The sequence below is a fragment of the Pteropus vampyrus genome, unplaced genomic scaffold (assembly GCF_000151845.1).
Source record: "Pteropus vampyrus isolate Shadow unplaced genomic scaffold, Pvam_2.0 Scaffold520, whole genome shotgun sequence".
NCBI lineage: Eukaryota > Metazoa > Chordata > Mammalia > Chiroptera > Pteropodidae > Pteropus > Pteropus vampyrus.
In genome coordinates, this window is record NW_011889301.1 from 113,543 (window position 1) to 130,615 (window position 17,073).

The following is a 17,073-nucleotide window of genomic DNA, read 5'->3' on the forward strand; positions in this document are numbered from 1 at the left end:
CAAAGTAAATGTTTCTCAAAATGTGGGACGTGGGTCTGGGAAACAAATTCACTTTAGGGCCACAAATCTGACACTCTTGGAATTCACTATAATTTCAGACTTAAAATGCAGACAACCTGGCAGTGCAGAAAGAGCTAGGAACATCTGTCTGACCCAAGGATTCTGATGAGACACCAGAAATTCTAGAATACATTTGACAGTAGTGAGAGTCCATTCGTTCACTTCCAATTTCATCCCTGGAAATTCAGGGACAGATCATTCTGTTAAGTGCTGTGAAGGATGTAATGCTGGGTTTAGGTAAGTGTGGTATTTAAATGAATCCTGAGATTTAAAGCACAACTGCCCTTAATTCGTAGTTCCTTCACCGTTAGCTTGTGAATAGAGCACATTGCTCCAACCTGAGCATCGGTTGCTTTTTTTTTTTTTATTTTTAAGTAGGTGGTTATGCAGACCTCATAAAGTGGTTATGAGGTTTATTTAAGCCACCCAGTGGATAGAACTAAGTGTCTTTTGAATATAATGGCAGTTGTTATTTACTCAGTTGGCTATTTGCTTTACAACCGATAACATCTCAGAACGTCATTAGTTTCAGATGAGAAACTGGACACTTACCGAGGTTCCTTCTGTCGCCCCCACCTACAGGTGGCAGAGCTGGACTTTACCCAGTCTTTCTGGCTACAGAGCTCGGGCTCTCACTGCAGACTCACCTGCCCGCGCTTTCTGGCAGCTCTCAGTCACCATTCTAAACGAGCGTTCCCCTTCTGCCACCCGCACAGGCTTTTCTCCGGTACGGGTGCAGGTGGGGCCGGCCAGCATCGAGTACCTGCTACTGACCGGGCTGAGCCCCACCGATGCCCCAGAAGTCCGAAGGGCCGGGGTACCACCCCAAAGGTCTGGGCGGGCTGAAGCATTCAGGATCCCGCCTGACGGATTCCCGGGGTTTCCCGTTTCCTCCTCTCCAGCCACAAGCTCCACCCCGTTTCACGATGCTCCCCAGGCCGCCCAGATTTCCCATCACCCGGGGCTCTAACTTGAGGTGCGAATCCTCGGCGCTGGCGCACAAGAGGACGTCTGTATGGTGCTCTCCAGGTGACGAAAGAGGTGCGGAAGCAGGGAGGCGGGACTGACTAGAGCTGTACATGCGCAGGTAGAGCCCAGAAGACCCGTTCCCAGGGTACTGCGCGGTGGGCCAGTTCCATGCAAGACTACATTTCCCATGAAACTCCTACTCCTTTTCGCGATTTGGCAATGTTTCCACTTTTTTAGATGGTTGGAAGATGCTGTCCTTGACGTTTATCTTCTTCTCGTATTGTCTCAGAATCCCCAAACGTTAGGGGTTAAACTTGAAGTTTACCGCCAATACAATGCATGGTCCTTGATCAAACCAAGATTGAATAAACAACTGCTGTCAAAGATATTGGGGACAATTGGGGAATCTTGAATATGCACTGGGTTACTAGTAGGTGTAAAAATAATATTGAAATGGCAGAGGAAAAGTGCTGGTTTTATAAAAGCCTGCATAGAAAATAAGATCGAAATTATATCTCCGTAAATTTATTTCACAAATTTTCAGGAAAATCAATTAGGCAAAGCAAATATGGCAAAATTATAAGTATTTTACATAGGGGAAATAGGTGAAGATAAACGCAGATTGTATCGTTTTCTAAATGCTTGAAAACTTTGCAAAGTGAAAAAAACGGGGTAGACAAATGTGGGTACTACCTTCATCAATGTACCTTTTAATTCAAAGCTGCCATGAGAGTTGAAGGTTCATAGAGATATAAGGAATCAGGCTGTGAAATAAGAATAAAATAACTTAAAATGGAGCACAGCAGATACTAAGTGAAAAAGATTTTCTCTCCACCAAACTCTAGCGAGGCTCCTATAAGCCTGATTCTCAACTAGGCCTATCAACTTTGGCCTGTAAAGATTTGAACAAAACACACTAATAGTTCAAGGTCTCATCCCTAAAATGATGTTAAGCCCCTTTAAAGTGCCTGCCTGAAAAAAATCAAGGCAGCCAAAGCCTTTGTAGGCCACAGCCAACAGCTAAAGTTAGGGCCCCTGTCTCCCAGTCTCTGAGAGAGGGTAGGAGCTTAATTTCAATAAGTACCAGTTAGCAAACCCAGATAGATTTCACATGGACCGATCCCCTCTTGCTGTTTTTTGTAATTTTCACTTACCCTGCTCTACTGAGCCCTAGCTCACCCCTATTTCTTCATTCTCCCTTTTAAACTCCCAGTCACCTCTGTACAAATTAAAGTTGAGTTCAGTTCATGCTGGAACTGTTGCAATTGTATATTATCAATTAAAATCTGTTCTTCCCGCTTTAATTTGTGTCCATTTTGGTTTATCTTTGACATACAAAAGAACTATCTATAAGCAGCAGGGCTTATCTAAGGAGAAGAAAAGCAAATAACCGTTTTAAAATTACATAAGTAACAGATGAAAATATGCACAACCCAATATAAGGAAATAGTTACCATGCAAATCACTCACATCCTAGAGATGATCCTCATGAAACCCAGTGTGAGCATCTTGTCTTATTACCAAATTAGGGGCCATATGATTGTAATATTGTAGGAACTTCTTTTGATTAAATTACATATAACGAGCATACTTTTGCTAAATATTTTATAACATCGATTATTTCTTATTTCAATGACAAATTTTTTTTTCTTAATTGAATTCTACACACTGGGAGAAGAAAATGAATAAAGCCATCAGAAACTTAGTGCAATCTATGAGAACACAGCATAAAGCTTTGCTCCTGACATTAAAGAGAACTCAAATAAATGACAGTTTTCTACATGAAAACATTAAAGATTTCTTGCCAAAATACAGATTTGAATCTCAAAATATTTTGTCATCTTGTTTTCTCCGACATATTTTTTACTTTTTAACCAAAAGGAACTAAACAATGTCATTAGGACAAATATAAGCAACAATTGAAGTATTGAAAAACACAGCAGTGTCGCTCACACATTAATACATATGCTGTTGCTAAACCACTAAACAATTTTGCTGCAATAATACAAGTTCAGGAAGAAGAGAAAGTAAGAAGGTAAAATGTGTCTGAGCTGGCATTCAGAGCAGTTGGCCAAAGAACCTTCAATCACCTTGTTAGGAAAACCAGACAAGGTACTGGGACAAAGCAAGTCTATACCCACAGCTCTCACATAAAACAAATAACTTTCAAGATTTAAACATTTCTAAGAAATTACTAGTTCTTCAATAAAACATAGGTTTTTATAAATATAAATGTATATCTATAAACCCTCAGCTCCTTTCCTAGAAATGCTTGCCCCCACCAAAAGCACTTACATCTTACATCAGTGCATGACACCTGGTATCATAATTTAGCTCTCAGCCCCACAACAGACTTCTTATAGGCATCATGGAGTCTTGGCTTGTATACATTCAACCCAACTCTTGGCCAAGGACCCATTCTGAATTCAAAACAGACCTCTGCCACTCCTTTCTCCCTCATAACACACACACACACACACACACACACACACACACACACACACACACACACACACGAGCTTCTTTGTCTTAAATACTTTGTCCCATGAATTCCAGTTTCTTCTTTAGTTCAGCAAGTCCACTACCCAACTTGAGCTCCAACTCTTTGTGCAAATTAGAAAAATATCCGCAAAGCAAAGAGCCAGGAAATTGAGGATCTAAAGGTGTGCATCTCTCTTCTCACAAGTATCACTGCCCTGAAATGCCATATTTACAATGCCTGAAATCAGTGGCCTCCTATTATTTTAAATTTTATAGTACTTGTTTTTGGTAATGGCCAGACTGGTACAACTTATTCTCCGTTGTCAGAGCTGAAATCTCAGGTATTAACTGCATTTTTAAAAACTATGATAAAATATACATAACATAAATTTTACCAATTTAACTATTTTTAAATGTACAGTTCAGTGGCATTAAGTACATTCATTCATACTACTGTGCAATCATCACCCCTACCCATCTCTAGAACTGTTTCAATATCCAAAACTGAAACTCCACGCATTTAACAATGACACTCCATTTCCCTCACCTCTAGCCCCTGACAGCTACTGTTCTTTCTGTCCCTATGAATCTGACTAGGTACCTCATGTAAGTAGAATCATAGTTTTCTTCTGTGTCAAGCTTATTTCAAATCATGTCTTCAAAGTTCATCCATATTGTAGCATGTGTTAGAATTGCCTTCCTTTTTAAGGTTGAATAATATTCCATTGTATGTATATACTATATTTTGTTTATCCATTCATCTATCAATGGGCACTTGGGTTAATTCCACATTTTGTCTATAGTGAATAATGCTGCTATGAACATGGGTGTACAAATATCTGTTTAAGTCTCTGATTTGTGGCTATATCAAATGATAATTCTATGTTTAATTTTCAGAGGAACCACCATACTGTTATCTTCAGGGGCTACACCATTTTATATTCCCATCAGCAATACACAAAGGTTCCAAGTTCTTCACAGTGTCAGTAACACTTGTTTTGTGTGTTTTTGATAATAGACATCTGAATGGGTATAAAGTAATATCTATTTGTGGCTTTGATTTGTGTTTTCCTAATAACTAGTGATGTTGAGCATCTTCTCTTGTGCTCATTGGTTATTTGTATATCTTCTTTGGAGAAATGTCTATTCAAGTCCTTCGACAAGTTGTTAGTTTTCCTGTTTTTGAGTTTTGGGAGTTCTGTAAATACTGCATATTAATCCTTTATCAGATATGTGATCTGCAAATATTTTCTTCCATTCTCTGGGTTGCTTTCACTCTATTGATGGTGTCTTTTGATGCACAAAAATTCTAAGGTTTCATAAAATCCAACTTGTCTATTTTTCTTGCCTATGTTTTTATGTCATATCCAATAAATAATTGCTAAAAGACATGTTATAAATTTCCCCTTATAAATCTAAGAGGTTTATAATTTTAACTCTTACATTTTGATCTTTGATTCATTTTGAGTTAATTTTTGTCTGTTAGGGAAAAAGGTGTTAGAAAAGGATCCAACTTCATTTTTTTACATATGGATATCCAGTTTTCTCAGCATCATTTCTTTTTTTATTTTAAAATTAATTTAAAATTTAAAAAGTTATTATTTTTTAAATATAATAACTTCTTTGGTAAAATTATACTGATTTATAAAAATTAGGGCAACAAACAAGAAAATAAAAAGAAAGCAAAAATTATTCTGATTCACAAACATCTACAAATCACAATTATTTTTACATTAGGTGAATACTAATAACAGATGTATATTAATACTTATGTAGAAAGAAACCTAGATAAATGAAATCCCCAGCATCATTTCCTGAAAAGACTGTCATTTCCCTCATTAAATAGTCTTGATACTTTTATTGAAAGTCATTAAACCATATACGAGGGTTTATTTCTGGGCTCTCTATTCCATTCCGTCAGCCTATATGTCTTTATGCCAGTACCACAGTGTTCGATTACTGTAGCATTGTAGTAAATTTTGAAATCAGAAAGTATGACTCTTCCAACTTTATTCTTCCTTTTCACGAGTGTTTTGGCCATTCATAGTCCCACGGGATCCCACATGAATTTTAGGGTAGAGTTCTCAGTTTCTGCAACAAGAAATAAATAGGTCTACAGCCATGCTACCCTGAACAAGCTCGATCCCATCTGATTTCAGAAGCTAAGCAGGGTTGGGCCTGGTTAGTACTTGGATGGGAGACCACCTAGGTAGACCAGGTGCTATAGGCATAAAAAATACAAAAATATGGGATTGTAAGCTGACAAAGTCCTTGCAATCTGTGAGGTCAACCAAGGGTTGCCTCGCCTGAAAAAAAGAAAAAAAAGAAAAAGTTAAAAAGTCATTGGCTTTGTGATAGGGACTGCATTGAATCTGTAGATCTCTTTGGGTAGTACTGACACCTTAACAATGTTGCATCTTCCAATCCATAAATGGGGGATTTCTTTTTATTTGTTTCTCCTTTAATTTCTTCCAGCCATGTTTCATAGTTTTAAGTGTACGAATCTTTCACTTCTTTTGTTTAAGTTTATTCCTAAGTATTTCATTCATTTGGATGTTATTGTAAATGGAATCATTTGATTTCCTTTTCAGAATGTTCATCGCTAGTGTATAAAAATGCAATTGATATTTGTGTTGATATTGTACTCTGCAACTTTGCTAAAATCTTTTATTACCCCTTTTTTGTGTATGTGGATTCCTTAGGATTTTCTTTATGTAGTACCATGTTACTAGTGAATATAGTTTTACCTCCTCCTTTCCAATTTGGATGCCCTTTATTTCTTTTTCTTGACTAATTGCTCTGCCTAGAATTTCCAGTACAGCATTGAACAGCAATGCAAAAGCAGACATCCTTGTCTTGTTCTTGATCTTAGAGGGAAGAGCTTTTAGCCTTTTGGCTATTGAGTATGTTAGCCATAGATTTTTCATATATACTCTTCATAACATAAATGTGGAAGAAGTTCCCTTTTATTCCTAGTATGCTGAATGTTTTTATCATGAAATAGTGTTGAATTTCGTCAAGTGCTTTCTGTGTCAGTTGAGATGATCATGTGGTTTCTTTCCTTTTTCTATTGTGATATCTCACATTGACAGATTTTTTTCATTGAACCACCCTTGCATTCCTGAAATAAATTCTACTTCATCATGGTGTATAAGCCTCTTAATATGCTGTTAGATTTAGTTTGCTAGTATTTTATTGAGCATTTTTGCATCTATATTCATAAGGATGTTGGACTGTAGTTTTCTTTTCTTGAAGTGTCTTTGTCTGGATTTGATATCAGGGTAAGGCTGGCCTCATAAAATGAATTAGGAAGTATTCCATCCTTTTATATTTTTGGAAAAGTTTGTGAAGGATTTGCATTAATTCTTCTTTAAATATTTGGTGGAATTTTCCAGGGAAGCCATATGGTCCTGGACTTTTGTTAGAATTTTTAATTGCTGATTCAATTTTGTTACTTGTTATAGGTCTGGTCATATTTTCTATTTATTCTTGAGTCAGTTTTAATAATTTATGTTTCTAAAAATTTGTCCATTTCATCTAATTTATCTAATGTGTTGATATACATTTGTTCATAGTATTCTCTTATAATCCTTTTTATTTCTGTGAGTTTGGTAGTAAGGTTCTCATAGTCATTGACATCAGTTATTTGCATCTTCTCTTTTTTTCTTAGTCTAACTAAAGTTTGTCTATTTTGTTGATCTTTTCAAAGAAACAACTTTTGATTTCACTGTTTTTCTATTCTCTATTTCATCTATCTCCATTCTAATATTTATTATTCCCTTTCCTCTGGCTAGCATTGGGTTTAGATTGCTCTTTTTTGTCTAGTTCCTTAAAATGTAAAGTTATATGATTGATCTGTGATTTTTTTAAGTAGTCATTTACAACTATAAATTTTCTGCTGAGCACTGCTTTTACTGCATCCAATTAGTTTTGATGTTTTGTTTCTTTCATTCCAAAATATTTTCTACTTTCCCTTCTGATTTGTTCTTTGACCCAGTGGTTATTTAAATGTGTATTGTTTGATTTCTGCTATTTACTTTTCAGAGTCCTTAGAGAGTTACTGTATACATTCTCTTGAGAATAGTTGCATTCAGTAGGAGACACAGGGTGAAATGTGCTTATTACATCTTTAGAACTGGATACTTCTTTTCCTCTTTAGGAGAGTGAAAGAATCTAGAAAATTTTCTGTATTGAGTGGAGGACTGTAAGTAAATAGGCCAAAATCCAAGCAGCAGGAAGGAACCTAGGGATACTCAGTGACGTCATGAAATAGGAAACCATGGTGCTGGAGAAAAGTTAACTGGGAGAGAGAACCCTTTTCTGAAGACACGGGACTACAGCTGAATTTTGAGGATAAAATAAGCGGACATCAAAGTAAAGGAAAAGGGAACTACACGTTCACAGTCATGGGAAAGGTTGAGCTAAGATGTTTGTGGAGAGTTGTTATGGCAGGTACAAAAGCCATAGGAAGGGAGCCACAATCACTCCCTCATTCCCTCAGGGGTGGGTCCTCCACAGTGAGGCTTTTAGGGGACCAGGCTTTTACTTTAAGGTCCAGAACACAAGGAAACTCAGGCAGAAATTTGAACTATAGGATCCTATAGCCCAGGGCCTTTGTCAATCTTGCCTATCTCTAATACATTCTCTACCCCATTTCTTCCTTCCCTAAATACCTTCCATGGGAACTCTTAAAACTAGTTCCTTGGTAAACTCAGGGAAGAATCCAAAAGAAACCTGCAGGTTTCTAGTGAGCCTTTCTGGAATCCCTAATGGGCCTCTGAATCTCCAAAATCTGGCACAGATAGATTTCAGGACAAATCGGCTCTGGATCAGTGCTCCTTTAGGTCCTCCTCAGCCTTTCAAGGAGTGTGGCAGCAGCAGGCAATGCTCCACAGATCCATGTCCCTTACATTCCTGGAACCTGCTCCTGTCCTTAAGGATGAGACCATCAGGAACCAAACAACTTCCTTGAAACAGAGACTCCTCAGGAATCTCTGTTCTCAGCCACATAATTTGTGTGGGATAAGATTCAGAAAGGAAAACAGAGAGAACCAAAGAGCAAGAAATTATTAGCATGCCCGTACCAAGTACTGCCTGGTGAAAATGGTTCCCAAATCAAAGTTCACAATCAAGATAAATGAAATAGTGCTCCCTTTGGCAGTACATACACTAAAATTAGAACAATACAGAGATTAGCGTGGCCACTGCACAAAGATGACATGCAAATTCGTGAAGCATTCTTTATTTTTCTATTTGAAAGTTGCTGAGAGTTTAGATCTTAAAACTTCTCATGTCAAGAAAAAGATTTGTAACTATATGTAATACAGGAGCCCCAAGCCTGGAACTTACACCTGGGCTCCAGATAGTCTGAAAAAAACACCAGGAGGATTGGGGGGGGTGAGACACGCCATTGCTCATCAGGCAAGGAAGCTTCAGCAGCAGCCAGAGCTGCAGGAAAAGGCTCCCCACCAGGCAAGCAAGCAATGTTTTTATCACCAAGTGATGGGGGAGAGGGCGGGGCGGCGCTTTCCTCATTTTCTTTCTCAGGTGGATTGGAGCAAGGTGTGCTGCTTAGTTACAGAGCAGATAGCATCCATGAGAACGGCAGACCAACCACCTGCTTGAGCAGAGCAAAGTGATAATGTCCATGGGAACAGCAGAAAACATCCTTGGGACCAGGTACTACCGAGAGCGATTTGTGCACTGCCTTCCTTATGGCTACAGGCCAGGCAGTCATCTGCCTTCTGAGTACGTGGAGGTGCTATGTTCTGAGTAAACTCTACACTATGTATGGTGATACATGTTAACTAGACTTATTGTGGTGTTTCGCAGTATCTACTCCTACCTAAAAACAAAATGCCAAAGTGAGAGGCAATAAGCATTTATTGGAGATCCAAAAGAAAAGCTATTTGGGAAGCACTGATTCAGGCAGAAACCCAAACAGCATTCTGATTAGGAGGTAAAGGCAAGGAGTATTTATAAGAAAGAGAACGGGAATAATTACATGAATAGAAGGAAGAAATTTTATGGATGTTAATAAGCTAAGGAAAGGATTTTTATAGGAACAAATAAACTAACATAATGATGCTAATTCTAAAGAACGTCTTTGATTTTCAACTGGGGAGTCATATCTGCTTTTCTGTTAGCTTTGTAAACAGTTGTTTGGAACATAATGTTGCTTTCAGTCCAGTCCAAACATTATTTTGCCCAGTTTTAACATTCCAAAGGTTTGAAGAGTAAGGCATGCAAGGCAGTTCCTCTGGTATGGCAGCTCTACTCCATTTTGAAGTGGCTACATTTACATAATTTTTCACGATACAAATATTGAAGCTTCATGTTATAAACCTGAAACTAATAAAAAAACATATATAAATAAACCAAGGGAGGCAAAAGCAGCTTTGAAAAAAGTTGCAATTGTCACTGCAATGTTTCCTACCTTATATCCCAATTTCCACAATAAAATACCATCTAAAGTTGCTTTCATCAGTTGTACCTCAAGCTCAATGTCCTAAAGCGAATTCATGTTCCACACACACTTGCCCCCAAAACCTTCTCCACTCCCGTTTCTTCTGTCAATGACAAATCCCACAGCTGCCCAAACCAGAGTTCTGAGAATTCATGTCTCTGTTCTCTCCCTTCCGTACTCCCCTATGTCCAACCACTCACCGCTCCTGTATATTACATGTCCCCAAAATATCTAGACTCCATCTATCTCTCCATTTCCACTGTTGCTTCCGGCCACCTAAGGGTTCTTCCTGACTTTTCTAATCCATTCTGATACTGCAATCATCTCTCTAAAACACACATCACGTCACTCTCCAGCTTAAAATCATTCAATGCTTTTTACAAGAAAGTCCAAACTCCTCAATGTCGTTTTTTAAGACTACAATGATCTTAGCTGCTGCGTCGGTCCCCAGCCTCATCCCTTCCTTCACTTCACCCCTACACAAGTTACTTAACTCTCTGTTCTCTAAACCCACAGGAAGTTCTGCCTGGAATACCCTACCCTCCTCTATTCTTTTGGCTTACTCTGACGCATCCTTCAAGTCAGAGTTGGCCAAACCTCAAGGTGTCATTTGCACAACCCAAGTGAGTCCATTCCATACACCCAAACGTTTGCAGTTCAGGTGATTTGTGCCTTCCCAGCAGGTAGTCCTGGAAGACGCCCAAGTGACTCCTTCTGTTTTGGACAGGTTAAAATACTTGCCATCCTGACCCCCTCACTCATCACTACCAGAGGATTTTGGTCCTGTAAACCCGCCTCCCACCGGGATCCGAGACGAACTACATAGAACCTGCTTCTGCAGACCCAAGTCGCCATCAGGCGCGCGACCCCGCCTCTCACGCTGCATCGGGGGCAGGGCGGGGCGGGGCGCACAGCGCGGAGTAGGCCCGCAATGGGCAGGGGCGGTGGAATGCGCATGCGCAGTTGCGTGGCTCGGAAGGGCATCTGTGCACCTTGGTAAAGAAGCTGAAAGTCCTTGGCAGTGACGAGAACCTAACTCAGGTGAGGGAAAGTCACGGGGACCCCCTCAGAGCATCGAGATTCCCTAAATCCCTCTTGTCGCGACTACGTGGCCCCTGCAGCTCGGCCATTCCTAGGAGACGGGCACCCTCCAGTGTGTTAAACTGGTATTTGTAAAATATATTGCAACGTTTAAAAGAAAATTGGTACATCACTTAAGGTTATTTGGGGACCCTTCTTAGTAAAACACTTCCTGAACATTTGAACTTGTCAATGAACCAGACTAAGAATGATCTCTTTCCTTAGTTTCCATAGAATTCTAAAGAATTATGGTAGAATTTTACCTAGAAACAAAAAGCTTCCTCCAAATGAAGACAGGTAGAATTGCAACTTTAACTCCAACTCGAAAAGATATGTTTGTGGAAAGAAACTCATGAAATTCGTGGATATACCTAATACACTTTAGCAGTAATTTCAACCTCTTTTTGATCGCTTACTACTGATAACCTTAATATCAGAAATGAATATCAGTTACCAATGCCTTCTATGTAGCTGTCTGTTCAGCATTATGTCAGGTTCTAGGAGGAATCAAAACAAAGAATGATCTTTGCCCTCTAGAACGCTGCAGTATTATGTGTTTTGAAGTCTTTAGGAATCATCGGTACAAAATTAGTGTATTCTAGGCCTCTCTCCTGATGGCGGTACTTTGGGAATAGTTCTGGGTAATCGTTGGCTGATACTTATGTTAGTCCTTTTGAAAAAGAGTAAGTTTTAACAAATCACTCAGTGTTTACTGTGTGGATCTAAGTCTGCACCATTCCTAACTAAAGAGTTACTTATTCATAACTTCTCTAGATAATTTAAGTCCTTATATCAAAATTTAGGTGAACTTTACGAAAGGTGAGAGATGTGAGCCTTTAGGAGTGTGATTCTCCAACAGCTTCTCTGAAGAGTATATCAGAAGTTACTTGAGATTCTTGTTAAAAATGCAGAATTTGGATGCCTCTACCCCAAACCTACTAAATTAGAGTCCCTGATAATACAGAGCCCAGAAGTCTATAAGATGTAAGTGGTGCTTGCATTTTCACCAAGCATCCACTCCTTGCAGAAAACATCCATACTCTATACCCTGCCCTATTCACCTCTGGTTTGATTATTTGTGTATTGTCTTTCTGCCTCACTTAAGTCCATAAGGTCAAGAGTGATGTGTATTTTGTTCATTATTAGTCTATCCACTACTGGGTACGTTATAACTAATAATATGTTCGTCATATATATTGAATGAAAAAATGAATGAGCACTCAAGACCTCTCAGATTCCTTGTGATTTGCCTTCCACTTAGCCATCCAAACTTATCTTCTCCAACTTGAATCCTTCTGTCCAGTTAGGCAGTTTACTTACCAGGGCCAAATAAATACTTCTGAGGCCCCAAATGTCCTTATAAACCCTCTGCTTATACATATTTTCTACATTCTGATGCAAGTTCAGTTTGTACCTTCTGAAGCCTTCCCAGCCACTCCAGTCCTTAATGATAACTTCATTCTTGGGCCCTTATAGTTTGATCCCACTTTAGCACCAGTACATGAGTACCTAACTGTTTCATAGTTGATCTTGGCTACTCCCAAACATGTAAGTATTTGAGTATCCCTAGTTTTCCAGGTATACTGTTGAGCAGCCTTTAAGTTTTACAGAGACATTGTCCCTGTCCTCTTGAATAGTAGCTCTTAAGCCTGTTCCAGTAGCAGAACACCGTTATTAGTTTAACAGCAATAATTAGGCCTCAGTTAAAACCTCATTTACATAGTCATTTACACTTGTAAGCTATGGTATCATCAATGCTCAAAGCTCCGTGAAATAAAGATATTTCATTTCCATTTATCACATATCTAATAAGAATTTTCTAGTAGAAAATATGATTACATATATGCAGATCACATCTCAAAAATGAGCACATACTAATTTAAGAAATCTCATTTCCAAGTTTTTTCTGTTAATGTTATTTTGAGTTGCTGAACAAAAGTAATGACAAACACCAAATTTTAAAGAAAATATGGAAGAAATTTTAATTAGAATTCTAGACACTAAATTTCAGTTGATTTCTTCAGTATGGTTTACAAAACACCTTTGTTCTATTAAACATAGTGGTCGGAAATAGAGAAGTAGTCCAGGGCACAGGCTTGTTCAGTGTGTTTGTGTGTATGTCCACACACGTGGCAGTTTACATTTCCTTTTCAGAAGTGGGAAAGTATCTGGACTAACTCATCTTATATCCCTCTTGCAGGTCACCATGGCAATTAGGGTTGAAGAGATGAGATTTTAATTTTTTTTTGAAAAAAGAATTATTTATAGTGGTGGTAGAGCCTAACATAATTTACCAATATAAAGAATAGTATTTGTGAATGATGGGAGAAAGTTAAATCATAAGGTTTGAAGTCTGCACCTATTTGTAGTTTAGAATTCCAGCCCTAATCAGCATTGACCTCTTTTTGTAAAGATAACTTTGACGCTGTTAGAGTAGTTTCATTCTAGGATTTCAGGATTAGTGACTTTAATGTTAAAAGTGACTTTTAAGCAGTTAATGAAACTGCTCAATAAGACAGACAGATGTGGTATCTGTCCCCGACCAAACCAAGAAAAGATTAGGCATTTAGCATTGTTTTCAGCAGTTAACATAGTTCAGCTTAGACTGGACAGGCTGTGGTGTTTGTCACCGCTCCCCACCCTTCCTCCAGTCTCCCAGGAATGTCAAGATGTCCAGGGAAGGTTTTCACTGGCTGAGATGAAGTGAGGGAGAACCACTACACACTAATGTGTTGCTTCAACAAGCAGGAACAGCAAGGCAGTGGGCAGGCAGGAAAGCTGCAGGGCACCGATTAGTTTTAGAGTGGCTTTGTTGTCAACATGTGTTGTATGGATAAGCTTCACAAATATCAGGTTTGATTGGTTTTTCATGTCTGCACTATTGGAAAGACTTTTGTTTGTATAATGGTCTGTTCAGGCGTATATAATGGTTTTAAGCCTTCTTTAGGATGTATTGACTTATGAACAGCACTACAGAGAATCCCACTTTGTGCAGTAACCAAGTTGTGAAAGAGTATGTCTTTCATCTCTTCTAACAAAGTCTCTGCTGTTCTCAGTCTGTTGTTAACATGGAATTTAATGTAGTAGCAGAAGAAGAGTGTTATCAGACATAGCTGCTTATAAGTTCACAGCATATGGTCAGCCATCTACTTGGTTTTTAGTCTTTAACAGAGTGCAGCTTCAGCACTTTACATCTATAATAGGACTTACTGTTTGTAACACATGTTTAAGGGAAACTGATAGAATGAGAGTATATATAAATCAATGTGCATATTTTTAGAAGACAGGAAATTGCTAACCAGTATTCTTTCTAAATTTATTTTCACATCTATATAAAGGTAATGTGAAAGGGAGAATAATAGTAAATGATTAAAAGTCCATAAACTCACAATTATTATTCTGTAAGAATTTTTAGTATTGAGTAGATTGTTCCTGTGATCTAAACCTTCTCAGAACCTTTGTTGTGCTCTTTCTGACTGGGGAACCTACTGCAAGGAGGAGAAATTACTGTAAATTTTTTATGTGTAACAGCTTTATTGTGATATATTTCACATACTCTAAATCTCAACCTTTTTTGGTAGACAGTAGTTTCTCATATATTTACCAAGTTGTGCATTGATCACCACTGTTTAGTTCCAAAAGAAAACCCATACCCATTAGCAGTAATTCTCTATTCCTTTCTGCCCTTAGTCTCTGGCAGAAGGACTTTGTGTCTCTATGAATTTTTGTCTGCTTTCTTTAATTCTGAATGTTTTCAGGGTTCATCCTTGCAGTAACATTTATTAGAACTTCATTCCCTTATATGGCCAAATAATATTTCATTGTGTGAATATACCTCAGTTTGTTCATGTTTTCATCAGTTATTGGACATTTGTGTTGTTACTACTTTTTGGCCATTATGAAAAATGCTGCTGTGAATCTTCATGTACAAGTTTTTGTGTAGACATATGGTTTCTTAAATATATACTTAGGAGTAAAATTGCTGGGTCATATGGTAACTATGTTTACATTTTTGAGGAACTGCCAGGCTATTTTCCAAAATGGCTTTACCATTTTACATTCCCACCAGCCATCCTGGCCAACACCTTTTCTGGTCTATCTCCTTGATTATAGCCATCGAAGTGGTTATGAAGTGGTATTTTCTGAATTTGATTGCCATTTCCCTAATGATTAATAATGTTGAATATCTTTTCATAGGCTTATTAGCCATTTGTATATCTTCTTTGGAGAAATGTCCATTTATATCCATTATGTCCATTTTTTAATTGGGTTAACTGTCTTTTTATTGTTGAGTTATAAGAGTTCTTTATGTATTCTAGATATAAGGCTGTTATCAGATATACAATTTCCGAATATATTCTCCCATTCTGTGTGTTTTTACTTTCTTGATTGTGTCCTTTAAAGCACAAAAGTTTTTGTTTTGTTTTGATGAAGTTTTATTGCTTGTGTTTTTGAAGTCTAATCTAAGAAATCATTGCCTAATCCAAGGTGACAAAGATTTACACTTATGATTTCTTCTAAGAGTCTTATAGTTCTCACTCTAAATCCCTGATTCATTTTGAGTTAATTTGTGTATGTGGTATGACATAGGAGTTCCATCTTCATTCCTTTGCTTGTGGATATTTAGTTATTCCAGTACTATTTGTTGAAAAGATGATTCTTTCCCTATTAAGTTAAGACATCCTTGTTGAAAATCAGTTGATCTTAAAATAAGAGTCTGGACTCTCAGGGTTTTTTTCATCGATCTAGATGTCTGTCCTTGTGCTAGTATTATACTGACTATCTTGATTACGGTATCTTTTTTAGTTAGCTGTGGAATTGGGAAGTGTTATTCTTTTTCAAGATTGCTTTGGTATTCTGGATCCCTTGAGTTTCCATATAAATTTTAGGATCAGCTTGTCAGTTTTTATAAGGAAGCCCGCTGACATTCTGATGTTCCTGCATTGACATCTTAAAAATCTTATGTCTTTTTTTTCCCCCTCTTAATTCCTCCCACACACACACACTTCCACCCCTGACCCATGGATGTTGCCATTTCCCCTTAAGAACTGGATCTCTGAAGGCGGAGCGTCCCCTCCCACATGCTCACAGCATGCACCCAGGGCCTGGCGCACCCAGGGTATGGTCCGTGGCTCTACCTGGGGTGCAAACCTAGGACCTTCTGTGTGCAAAGCAGATGTGCTAACCACTAGACTATGGAGCCACCCCAAATCTTATGTCTTTTTATCCATAAATATGGCTTGTCATTTCATTTATTTAGATCTTTAATTTCTTACAATGATATTTTGTAGTTGTCAGTGTGCAAGTTTTATATTTCTTTTGTTAAATTTATTGATAAATATTTTACTCTTTTGATGCTATTGTAAACGGAATTGCTTTCTTAATTTAGTTTTTGGATTGTTATTTGGTAGTGTATGGATATACAATTGATTTTTGTATGTTGTTCTTATGTCCTGCAACTTGCTGAACTCATTCATTAGTTTTAATAGTTTTTTCCTGTGTGTGTATTCATTACAATTTTCTTTCTTTTTTAAAACAATTTTCTATATATAAGATCATGTCATCTGCAAATAGAGAGTGTTCTTAATTTGAAATGGTTTTCTCATACGAAGAAAAGGAAGGGACAGTCCACAGAAAAAGAGAGAGACTCTCAGAAAGTATAAAGCAGATACTTTATAACATTCTGTTATTTTAAATTCAGCCTTATCACTTGTAATTTGTACAGCTCCATAAGGAACCTTAAATAAAATGTGTTTAATCATTTATTAGTTGTATTTTCTCATTTTTTGGCACAAGGAAAAATTAAGGCATAAGATCAATCAGGCGCTAGAAATCATCTTGGTTCTACCATTTACTAGCTAACCATTACCTCTTTGTGCCTTAATTTTCCTACTTCCCTTCTGCTCAACAAAAGAAACCGTCAACAAGGTAAAGAGAAAACCATCCGAATGGGAAAATATATTTGCCAGCAAGGCCTCCAATAAGGGCCTAATATCTAAAATATACAAAGAACTCAT

The 17,073-nt window shown here is 37.8% G+C and overlaps 1 non-coding gene and 2 pseudogenes across 1 annotated transcript; all 3 read left to right on the plus strand.

Moving 5' to 3' along the window:
• The first annotated feature begins 5,621 nt into the window (after window positions 1–5,621).
• On the plus strand, window positions 5,622–5,740 carry LOC111733088 (annotated as a pseudogene).
• A 2,915-nt stretch (window positions 5,741–8,655) lies between these two features.
• Window positions 8,656–8,759, plus strand: LOC111733086. Its single transcript, XR_002777826.1, has one exon. It is a non-coding gene; the product is annotated as a U6 spliceosomal RNA (small nuclear RNA).
• A 392-nt stretch (window positions 8,760–9,151) lies between these two features.
• Window positions 9,152–17,073, plus strand: part of LOC105307835 — a 59,855-nt pseudogene continuing 51,933 nt past the window's right edge.